At 36.6% G+C, this 12,950-nt stretch overlaps 1 protein-coding gene across 3 annotated transcripts in view; it reads left to right on the top strand.

The window, feature by feature from the left end:
* The window catches only part of OXSR1 (oxidative stress responsive kinase 1), a 100,608-nt gene that overhangs the window by 53,297 nt on the left and 34,361 nt on the right, over positions 1-12,950 (top strand). The gene's annotated exons all lie outside the window — the stretch shown is intronic.

The following is a 12,950-nucleotide window of genomic DNA, read 5'->3' as shown; positions in this document are numbered from 1 at the left end:
CAGGATTGTTGAGCAAGCCACTCATCTGAGGCCTCAGCTTGGTCCCACACCACTGGGATGGTCAGGTGTTTGGCAGAAGGAAAATAATCACCCAGACCCTAAATTGTTTCTTTAGCTTTAGAGGATAATTTAAGTGCACATCTTCATGTCCCAACCTAAGGAAATACTTTATCAAAGCCATATAATGCTTCAGCATAGAAGAAAATATTGATAAATTTGATTCCTTTAAAATTCATAGCTTCTATTTATTGAAAGAGGAACAAATGGTTTATCACCATTAATAAGCAGAAAGGCAAACCACATAGTAGTAGAGAGGATATTTGCAGCATGAAATAACTGATATCGGGCTCAAATTTAGAATACATAAGGAACCATTAAGTAAAATCAGATAAGGGCACCTGGGTGGCTCACTTGGGTAAGCAACTGCTTTTGGTTCAGGTCCTAGGGTCCTGGGATCGTGTCCAACATCCGGCTTCCCCTGCTCGGGCTGCCTGCTTCTTGTTCTTCTGCCTGCCACTCCCCCTACTTGTGTACTCTCTCTTTCTGTCAAGTAAATAAATAAAATCTTTTTAAAAAGAAAGAAAAAAATCAGAGTAAAAATGGGCAGAAGATGGGCACTTGGGTGGCTCAGTTGGTTAAGTGACTGCCTTCAGCTCAGATCATTATCCTGGAGTCTCAGGATCAAGTCCTGTATCAGGCTCCCTGCTCAGTAAGGAGTGTGCATCTCCCTCTGATCCTACCCCCCTCTTGGGCACTCTCTCTTTTCCTCTCTCAAATAAATAAATAAAATCTTTAAAAAAAAATGGGCAAAAAAAAAAAAAAGGGCAGAAGACTTCCCAAATGAAGACAACAAAACATAAATGTAATAAAAGGTGTTTAACATCACTAGTAATCAGTTAAATGCCTATATTATAGACATGCCTATAATGTCTGTCAAGTAAATAAATAAAATCTTTTTAAAAAAATAAAATCTTTTAAAAAAATAAAAATTATGTTAACACTATTCTATAGCCTGCTAAATGTGCAATTTAAAAAATGTATTTTAAAAAATGCTTACTTTAATTAAAAATACTTTATTGCTAAACATGCTAACCATCCATTGAGCTTTCAGTGAGTCATAATCTTTTTGCTGGCAGAGAGTCTTCTCTGTGTTAATGACTGCTGACTGATCAAGGTGAGAGCTGCTGAAGGCTGGGGTAGTTGTGGCAGATTCTTAAAAGAAGACAATGATATTTGCTACATCAGTTGTCTCTTCTTTTCACGAATGATTTCTGTGTAAGCATGCAGTGCTGTTTTACCCACAGAACTTCTTTCAAAATTAGAGTCAGTCCTCTGAAACCTTGCCTTATCAACTGAGTTTATGTAATATCCAAAATCTTTGTTGTCATTTCAACAGTCTTCACAGTATCTTTACCAGGAATAGATTCTATCTTGAGAAACCACTTTCTTTGCTCATCTGTAAGAAGCAACTCTTCATTCATTCAAGTTTTATCGTGAGATTGCAGCAGTGGGGTCCCATATGCAGCCTCCACTTCTAATTCTAGTTCTCTTGCTGTTTCCACCACATCTGCTCCTGTGTTCTCCACGAAAGTCTGAACCCCTCCAAGTTGTCCATGAGGGTTGGAACCAGCTTCTTATCGAATTCCTGTTAATGTTGTTATTTTGACTTTTTCCCATGAATCATGAATGTTCTTAATGGCATCTAGAATAGTGAATTCTTTCTAGGTTTTCAATTTACTTTGCCCAGATCCAGGAGAGGAATCACTAGCTTAATAGAATGTGTTTGTTAAATAATAAGACTTGAAAGTCAAAAGTATTCCTTGATTCATGGGCTGCAGAATGGTTGTTGTGTTAGCAGGTATGAAAATAATATTAATCTCATTGTACGACTCCGTTGGAGCTCTTGGCTGACCAGGTGCATTGTCAGTGAGCAGTAGTGTATATATATACTACTATATATATATATATTTAAGATTTTACTTATATCAGAGAGCGTGTGTGTGTGAACAGAGGAGAGGGAGGGGAATCTCAAGCAGACTTCGCGCTGAATGCAGAGCCCAACATGGGTCTTGATCTCATTAACCCTGAGATAAAACCTGAATCAAAACCGAGAGTCAGTCGAATGCTTAACCAGCTGAGCCACCCAGGTGCCCCAATGAGCAGTAATATTTTGAAAGGAATCTTTTTTTCTGAGCAGTAGGTCTCAACAGTGGGCTTAAAACATTTAGTAAACCTTGTTGTAAACAGATGTGCTGTCTCCACGTTTTATTCTTCCATTTACAGAGCACAGGAAGAGTAGATAGAGCTTTATTCTTAAGGGCCCTAGTATTTGTGGACTAGTAAATGAATATTGGTTTCAACTTAAAAGTCCCCAGCTGCATTAGCCCCCAGCAAGGGAGTCAGCTTGTCCTTTGAAGCTTTGAAGCTAGGTGTTGACCTCTCTAGCTAATTAAGTCCATCTTCTTCCAGTAGAAGGCTGTTTTGTCTACATTGAAAATAAACGTTGTTTAGTATAGCCGCCTTCATGAATTAACTTAGCTAGATCTTCTGGATACTTAGTACTTGCTGCTCCACCATGCACTTTTATATTATAGAGATGGCTTCTTTCCTTAAACCTCACGAACCAGCCTCTGCTAGCTTTGAGCTTTTCTTCTGCAGCTTCCTCACCTTTCTCAACCTTCTTAAAATTGAAGAAAGTTAGGGTCTTGCTCTGGATTAGGGTTTGGCAAGGAAATGATAGGGTTGGTTTAATCTTCTAAGAAAGACCACTAAGACTTTCTTCACATCAGCCATAAGGCTGTTTCACTTTTCTTATTTGTGTGTTCACTGGAGTAGTAGCACTTTTAATTTCCTCCGAGAACTTTTTCTTTGCATTCACAACTTCCCTAACTGGTACGAGAGACCTAGCTTTTTGCCTTTTTTGGCTTTCAGTGGGCCTTTCTTACTGAGCTTAATCATTTCCAGCTTTTGATTTAAAGAGAGAGACTGTGTGCCTCTCCCTTTCACATGAACACTTAGAGGCTCTTGTAGGGATCTTTAATTGTCCTAATTTAACTATCGTTGTGTCTTAGGGAATGGGGAGGCCTGAGGAGAGGGAGAAAGATGGGGGAATGGCTGGTCAGTGGAGCATTCAAAACACAACATATATTAAGTTTTCCATCTTATAAGGACCTGGTTTGTGGTGCCCCCAAAACAATTACAATAGTAACATCAGAAATCAGTAATCACAGGTCACCATAGCAAATACAATGATAATGAAAAATGTCAAAATATTGCAAGAATTAACAAAATGTGACAGAGACAAGAAGTAAGCAAATGCTGTTGGAAAAATTGTGTCAATATATGTGCTCAGTGCAGGGTTGCCATAGACCTTCAGTTTGTTTAAAAAAAATAAAAAAGCAAAAACCAACACAGTATTTGTGAAGCCTAGTGAGGCGAAGCATTAAAAAACGAGGTATGCCTGTGAAATAACATTAGGATACCAAGTTATTTCACAGGCATACCTCGTGTTTTAATGCTGTCCTGGCCTAAACATCTGATGCTGCAGTAGTTAGTGTCATTGTAAGCAAGGAAAAAAATCTCCTGTTCCAATGGTGAGAGAATAAATGAGGACAAACACTATATTAAGTTGAAGTATGCATATCCTAAAACTTTGGCTTCTAGGTGTATGGCCTAGAGAAGATCGTGGTTATGTGTGTCACAGTGCTCATAGCATTGAAATTGTGAAATAGTCCTAATACCCTTCAATAGTAGAATGAACAAATATAAATAAATTATGGTTAATTTATGCATTGGAATATATACAGTGATGAATGTAGATAGAACTACAGCTACATTCAAAAGCATTAATAAGTTATACAAAGATAAGGTGAAAGAAAACAGTTGAAATAGAATATATAGCATATGATTTCATTTACATAGGTTTAGAACCAAGCACAATTATGCTTATTGTTTAAAAAGGTAAAATCAAGTGGTAAAAACAAAACACATAAACTAAAGAAGAGGGGATTCTGGTGAAGTAGGAAACACCGGGAATCTCTCCACATCTGGACAACAGCTGAACCAGCAGAATGTGTCTGATGTAACTTCTATAATTCTGCAGTTCCTCCAAAGGTTTGTAAGTTCTAGAGGAAGATTTGGAAGGTAAATTGTGGTAAATTTCAGTCAATTTCAGAGCTGTGTATCCCCTAGCCATCAGCCTGCTGGCAGGCAAGCAGCTATGCACCTGTTTTTAGAGCAGCTTGCACACACTCTGTGGCACCCTCAGTGGACAAAATGGACCCTGTCTTCGAAATACCATGGATCTGTGCTCTGATCACTGATTGCTGCTTCTGATCACATTGGTGCAGATAAAGAGGCAGACAGCCATTGTTGTGGCACACCCCTCCCCAAATGACTTCCAGGGACTTAAAGGAGCAGCACCTTTTCTTTTTTTCCTTTGTTTTTCTCTTCTTCCCACTTTTAGAGCCAGACATTAAAAAATAACTACATTGGTGGGGAAAATTGGAAAATGACTGTACATGCCAGGAAAAGGTGCAGTAAAGTCCTGAGAAGAACTTGTTTATACTTTGGGTTTATGCTTGACACAAAGATAGTCTATAACAACCAAAATAAAACAGCAAAACTTAAGCATCAAACCCTGAGAAAGGGAGATAATCTGATTTCCAGAATAACTACATCATTAGACTCAAATGTCCAGTTTTCAACAAAAGAAATCAAAAGGCATTCAATGAACAGTAAAATATAACCCATTCAAAGGAAATAAATAATAGAAACTGTCACTGAAAAGGTCCTGACAGCAAATCTATTAGACAAAGAAAACTAAAGGAAGATGTGAATAAACTCAAGAAAACAATGTGTGATAGGAGCTACCAATAAGGAAAAAAGACCAAAAAACAAAAAAAATTCTGGAGCTATAAAGTACCGTACCTTGTATTATGAAATGAAAAACCCACTAGAAGGATTCAAATGCAAATGCAGATTTGAACTGGCTGAAAAAAGAATTGTTGAATTTGAAGATGGGAAAATGGACATTATCATGTCTAAGGAACAGGAAGGACAAAGATTGAAGATAAGTGAACAGAGCTCAAGGGATCTGTTTGACACCATTAGCAGACCAACACACATGTGGGAAGTTCGAGGAGAAGAGAGAAATGGGCAGAGAAAATATTTGAATAAATAATGGCTGTAAACTTGATGGAAAACATGAATATAAACATCCATGAAGCTCAGTGATCTCCAAGTGAGATGAACTCTTAAGAAACCTACACAAAGAGACATTATAATCAAACTTATAAAAGCCAAAGAGAAAGAATCTTGAAAGCAGGAAGGTAGAAGTGACTCACCATCTACGAGGTATCCTCAATATGGCTGTCAGCAGATGTCTTACCAAAACTTTGGAGGCCAGAAGGCAGGAGGCCAATATATTCAAAGTGATAAAAGAAAAAATTTGCCAATCAAGATTCTGTATCTAGTAAAACTGTCCTTCAAAATAAGGGATAAATTAAGACATTGCCAGATAAACGAAAGCTGAAGAAATTTGTTTCTGATAGATCTGTCTACAAGAAATGCTCTCGGGAACCCACAAGGTGGAATGAAAGGACACTAGACAGTAACTTGATGCAGTGTGAAGAAGTGAAGATCTCATAAAGGTAAATACATGGGCAAGTATAAAAGTTAGTATTATCATAACAGTGGTTTGTGACTTCACTTTTTTTCCTACATGATACATTACTAAAACCAGTGGTCCAAAAGTTAATATTACTGATAACTGGTTTGTGAATCCAAAACATGTTTTCTGCTTAAGAGACCAGTGTGTTTAAAAGAATTATTGGGGCACCTGGGTGGCTCAGTCATTGGGTATCTGCATTTGGCTTGGGTCATGATCCCAGGGAACTCAGATGGAGCCCCGCATCGGGCTTCCTGCTCAGCAGGAATCCTGCTTCTCCCTCTTCCACTCCCCCTGCTTGTGTTCCCTCTCTTGCTGTCTCTCTCTGTCAAATAATAAGTAAAATCTTGAAAATAAATAAATAAACTTTTTAAAAGAAAGAATTATCAGTTCATGTTTTTGAGCACAAAGTATGTTAAGATGTAATTTTGTGACAGTAACCAACAGAGGTGGGAATAGTGCTGTAAAGAAGAGATTTTTGTGTTATTGAAGTTAGGCTGGTATAAATTCAAGATCTTTTAAAAAAAAGTTTTTTTCTTTTTTAATTAAGTAATCTTTATGCCCAACATGAGGCTTGAACTCACAACCCCAGGATCAAGAGTTGTGTGCTCTACTGACTGAGCCAGCCAGGCGCCCCTAAGCTGGTATATATTCAGATTAGAGTGTTTTAACTTTAGAATGTTAAATGGAATCTCTGTGGTACCAAAAACAAAATAGTTACAGAATATAAACAAAAGGAAATGAGGAAAAAATTAAGCATTTCACAACAAAAAAGTCAACTGAACAGAAAAGCAATGCAGGAAATGAGGGACAAAAAAGCCATAAGACATATGGAAAACAAATAGGACAATGACAGAAGTCAGTCCTGTATCAGTAGTTGCTTCAAATGTAAGTGGATTAACTCTCCAATCAAAAGACAGAGATTGGCAGAAAAGGTAAAAATATTTAATCCAACTATATGCTGTTCATAAGGGACTCATTTTAGATCCCAGACACAAATACATTGAAAAGGAAAGGAAAGGAAAAAGATACTCCATGCAAATAGTAACCATGTTTCTCATATCAGAGAAAATAAACTTTAAGTCAAGAAAGGGTTACAGAACAAATAAGAACTAAAAAAACAAACAAAAAAAATAAGGACTTCACTATTAACAAAAGTTTCAGTATAGCAAAAAGATATAATAATTATAAATATTTGTATATATACTAACATGCCAATAAAATATATGAAGGAAATACTGACAGAACTGAAGGGAGAAATAGCTCCATATTAGTAGCTGGAGATTTCAATACTCCATTTACAATAATGGATACAATAGGCAGGAGGTAAGAAAATGAAAAACTTAATACATTATAGAATACCACCTAGAGCTAACAGATGTACAGAGCTCAACAGGATTAGGATGTGTATTCTTAAGTGCTCACGGGGCATTTTCTGGGGTAGACCATGTTAGACCACATATTGAGTCCTGATAGATTATATTTTATTTTATTTTAAGATTTATTTATTTTAGAGAAAGAGTATGCATGAGCTGGGGGATGGGCACAGGGAGAGGAAAAAAGAATCCCTAAGCAGACTCCTCCCCACTGAGCATGGAGCCTGATGTGGGCACCTGAGATCATGACCTGAGCTGAAATCTAGACTTGGCTACTTAACCCACTGAGCCACCCAGGTGCCTTGAGTCCCAATAGATTTTTAAAAATATTATACAAAATACTTTCCTGACCACAATTCACAAATTCACAGAAACTAAACACACGCTCAAACAACCAATGAAAAAAGGAAAGCTTCACAAGGAAAATTTAAAAATACCTAGAGATGAATGAAAGCAAAACCAATATATCAGAACTTATGGGACATAGCTAAAGTATTGCTAAGGGGCAAGTTTTTACCTAGAGATGAATGAAAACAAAATCAATATATCAGAACTAATGGGACATAGCAAACGTATTGCTAACGGGCAAGTTTATAGCTAAAGACACTTTATTTAAAAAATAAGATAGCAAACCAACAATCTTACTTTACACCTTAAGGAATTAGAAAAGGAAGAAACTAAACCTAACTCTAGCAGAAGGAAGAAAATAATAAAATTTAGAGAAGAGATAAAGGAAATAGAGAATAGAAAAGCAGTAGAAAAGTGATTCTTTGGAAAGATCACCAAAACTGACAAACGTTTAGCTTGATGGACAAGGAAAGAAGGAGAGACAAAAATTGCAAGTGAAGTAGATACATCAAAGTGGACTTCAGAACAAGATCAGAATAAGAGATAAAGTAGGGCATTACAAAAGGATAATGGAGTCAATCTGAAAAAAGAACAAAACACCTGTGAATATTTATGCACCCAACATTGGAAGCATCTAATTTTATAAAGTAAATATTAATAGACCTGAAGAGAGAAATAGCCAGTAGTACAGTAATAAGAGTAGGGGAGGGGGCTTTAATACCTCCACTTTAATCAATGGATAGGTCATCCAAACAGAAAATCAAGAAGGAAACATCAGCCTTAAATGATGCATTAGACCAGAGATAGACTTAATATACATTTACAAAACATTCCTTCCTAAAGCAGCAAATACACATTCTTCACAAGTACACATGGAACAGTTTCAAAACAAATCATATGTTAGATGACAGAATAAGTCTTAATAAACTTAAGAGGCCTGGAATCAGAGCAAGCATTTTTTCCAGACATGCCTTTTAGAAGCTAGAAATTTATGTGAAGAAAGTGGGAAAATTTACAAATATGTGGGAATTAAACAACATGCTTCTGAACAACCAATGGGTCATTGAAGAAACTAGAAAATACCTTATGACAAATGAAGTGGAAGGGTAACATACCACATTTGTTGGATGCAGCGAAAGCAGTTCTTCCCTCCACCACCTCAATCACCACTTGGTTCTGAAAATAAAAGCAGTTCTTTTTCTTTCTTTCTTTTCTTTTTTAAAAGATTTTATCTATTGATTGAGAGAGCATAAGCCAGTGGGAAGAGGGAGAAGCAGGGAGCCTGACCTGGGGCTTGATCTCAGGACCCTGGAATCATGACCTGAACTGAAGGCAGGTGCTTAACCAACTGAGCCACCCAGGCACCCCAACAAAAGCAGTTCTAAAAGGGAAGTTCATAGTGATAAATGCCTACTCCAAGAAATAAAATCCCGAACAACTTCATACCTCAAGGAACTAGAAAAAGAAGAACAAATAAAACCCAGTTAGCAGAAGGAAGGAAATAAAGATTAGAACAGAAGTAAATGAAATAGAGACTATAATGACAATAGAAGAGGTCACTGAAACTAGAACTAGTTCTTTGAGAGGAAAACAAAATTTGCAAACCTTTAGCTTCGATTCACCAAGAAAAAGAATACTCAAGTAAATAAAATGAAAAATGAAAAAATAGAAGTTAAACTGATAGTTTGCTGTGAGCAATCATATGCTAACAAATTGAACAATTTAGAAGAAATGGATAAATTTCTGAAAACATACAACCTACCAAGACTGAATCATGATGAAATAAAAAATCTGAACAAACCAATTACTAGTAAAGAGATTGAATCAGTAATCAAAAACCTCCCAACAGGGGCGCCTGGGTGGCTCAGTGGGTTAAAGCCTCTGCCTTCGGCTCGGGTCATGATCCCAGGGTCCTGGGATCAAACCCCACATCGGGCTCTCTGCTCAGCAGGGAGCCTGCTTCCTCCTCTCTCTCTGCCTGCCTCTCTGCTTACTTGTGGTCTCTGTCTGTCAAATAAATAAATAAAATCTTTAAAACAAAACAAAACAAAACAAAACAAAAAAAACAAAAACAAAAAAACTCCCAACAAACGAAAGTCCAGTATCAGACAGCTTCACTGGTGAACCAACCATTGAAGGAAAAATACCAATCCTTCTCAAACTCTTCTAAAAAATAGTGAGAGATGAGAACTCTTCTAAACATATTTTATGAGGCCAGCCTTACCGTGATACCAAAAGCAGACAAGAATGCCAAAAGAAAAGAAAATTACAGGTTAATATTCTGACGGACATAGATGCAGAAATCTTCAACAAAACTATAGTAAACTCAGTTCAGCGGTACATTAAATGGACCATACACCTTGATGTAGTAGTGGTCTTATTCCAGGGATGCAAGGATTGTTTAACTTACATAGATTATTCAAGGGGATATACCACATAAACAAAGTGAAGGATACAAATTATATCATCTCAGCAGATGTGGTAAAAGCATTTAACAACATTTAATATCCATTTCTAATTCTCTGTAAAGCTGGTATAGAGGGAGCATAGCTTACAGCAAAGGCCATGTATGTTAAAGCCCACAGCTAACAATATACTTACTGGTAGAAAGCTGAAAGGCTTTCCTGTAAGATGATGAACCAAAACAAAGATGCGCACTTTCGCCACTTTTATTCGGTATAGTACTAGCAGAGCAGTTAGGCAAGAAAGAGAGATCAAAGGCATCCAAATTAGAAAACAAGAAGTAAAACTGTCACTGTGCAGAGGTGACATGATATTAAATTTAGAAAATCCTAAAGACTCCCATCAGAAAACTGTTAGAATGATCAAGTTGCAGGATACAAAATCAGTACATGAAAATCTGTTGCATTTCTGTACATTAATAACTATCAGAAATTAAGAAAATAATCCTATTTGTAGTTGCATCAAAAAAATAAAAATACCTAGTAATAAATTTAACCAAAGAGATAAAAGACCAGTACATAGAGAACTACAAGACATTAAAGAAAGATGTTGGAGACATTAATAGATATTCTGTGCTTATGAATTGGAAGCGTTTATATTGTTAAAATGTGTATACTACCTGAAACAATACACAGATTTAGTATAATTTCCTTTTTTTTTTTTTCTTTAAAGACTTAATTTATTTATTTAACAGAGAGAGAGAGAACGCGTGCGCGTATGAGCAGACAAAGTGGCAGGCAGAGGGAAAGAGAGAAGCAGGCTTCCTGCAGAGCAAGGAGCCTGATGGGGGACTCGATCTCAGATCTTAGCATTATGAATCTGAGCCAAAGGCAGCCACCTAACCAATGGAGCCCCCAGTTGTCCTGATTCAGTATAATTTGTAACAAAATTATAATGGATCATTTTTTCAGAGAAATAAAACAAATAATCCTAAAATTTGTGTGGAACCATGAAAAACCTCATATAGCCACAGCAGTGGTGAGTAAGAACAAAGCTGGAGGAGGCATCATGCTCAGTGATTTCAAAGTATGTAGTTCAGTATATTGTAATAATTAAACAGTGTGATACTGGCATAAAAGTGGACACAGAGATCCATGATACAGAATAGAAAGCCCAGAAATAAACCCACACATGGGTAATTAATATATCCTAGAGGAGTCAAGAGTATACAGTGGGTATACAGTCTTCATAAATGGTGTTGGGAAAATTAAACAGTCACATGTAAAAGAATGAAGGTAGAGCACCATTTTATATGATGTGCAAAAATTAAATAAAAGATCTGAATGTAAGACATGAAACTATAGGGACACCTGGATGGTTCAGTCAGTTCACCATCTGCCTTCAGCTCAGGTCATGATCTCAGGATTCGGGGATCAAGTTCCTCATCGGGCCCCTACTCAGGAAGGGGCCTGCTTTTTCCTCTGTCCCCTCCCCCTGCTTATGCTTTCTTTTGGTTACATACATTCACTCTCTTAAATAAATAAATAGATAAATATCTTAAATTAAAAAAAAAAGACATGAAGCCATAAAACACCTAGAAAACATGGATAGCAGGCTCCTTGATATAGGTCTTCGTGATGTTTTTTTGAATCTGACACCAAAAGCAGCTAAGGCAAAAATGAACAAATGGGAATATCAAAATAAAAACGTGCACAGCAAAGGGTATCAACAAAATGAAAAGGCATCCTACTGAATGGAAGAAAATATTTGCAAATCATACATCTGGTAAGGGACTAATATCCAAAATACATAAAGAACTTGTACAACTCATTATCAAAGACTGAACTACCTGATTAAGAAATGGGCAGAAGATCTGAAGAGACATTTTTCCAAAGAAGACATACAGATTGCCAACAGATAAACTGAAAAGATGCTATACGTCATTAATTCTTAGGGAAATGCAAATCAGAGTCTCATATACAAGATACTGTTTCACACCTGTTAGAATGATTATTATCAAAAAGATTGGAAGCAACAAGCATTGGGAAGGATGTGGAAAAACCAGAACCCTTGCGCACTGTTGGTGGGAATATAAATTGGTGCAGCTAGTGGAAAACAGTATGGAGTTTCCTTAGAAAATTAAAAATAGAGCTGTTGTATGACCTAGTAATTCCACTTCTGGGTATTTATCTGAGGAAAATGAAAACACTAACTCAAAAAGAAATATGTGAGTTAATTTCATGATTATTTATAATAATGAAGAATATACAATGGGGAAAGGATAGTATCTTCAGTAAGTGGTATTGGGAATATTGGATAGCCACATGCAAAAGAGTGAAGCTGGATTGGATCACTCTGTTACACTATAAATAAAAATTAACTCAAAATAGGTTCAAATCTTGAATATAAGACCTGAAACCTTAAAGCTCCTAGAAGGAAATGTAGATAGTAAGCTCATTGATACAGGTCTCAGAATGGATAGACAAATTGTGGTGTATACATACAGTGGAATATCATTCAGTCATAAAAAATAATGAAATCTTTCCATTTGTGACAACATGGATAGACCTTGAGGGCTAATGTATCTATTCAACACTAAGCTCACATAGATAACAGAGAACAGATTGGTGGTTACCAGAGTCAGGGGTGGGGGACAGGAAAAATGAATGAACTGGTTTGGGTTTTAGTTTAAATAAATTGAATTTTTTAGAATATGGGCTTAAGTAGACATTTCTCCAGAGAGGACATACAGATTGCTAATAAGCATGTTAAAAATATGTTCAACATCACTAATCATTAGGGAAATGCAAATCAGACCTATAGTGAGATCCAACCTTGGATCTATCAGGATGGCTACTATTCAAAAAATCCCCCAAAATTAGGAAATAGAGGATATAGAGAAACTGAAATCTTTGTTCACTGTTAGTAGCAACATAAAATGGTACAGCTGCTCTGGAAAATAGTATGGCAGTTCCTCAAAGAATGAAAAGCAAAATTACTATGTAGTCCAGCAGTTCCACTTCTGGGTATAGAATCCCGAAGAACTGAGAGGAGGGGCTCAGACAATTATTGGGACACTCCTTTTCACAACAGCATATTCTCCATGGCTAAAATGGGGAAGCAACCCAAGGGCCCATTAACACATGAAAGAATAC

Source organism: Mustela lutreola, chromosome 2, assembly GCF_030435805.1.
Source record: "Mustela lutreola isolate mMusLut2 chromosome 2, mMusLut2.pri, whole genome shotgun sequence".
Taxonomy (NCBI): domain Eukaryota; kingdom Metazoa; phylum Chordata; class Mammalia; order Carnivora; family Mustelidae; genus Mustela; species Mustela lutreola.
This window is presented reverse-complemented; position numbering and strand designations above follow the sequence as displayed.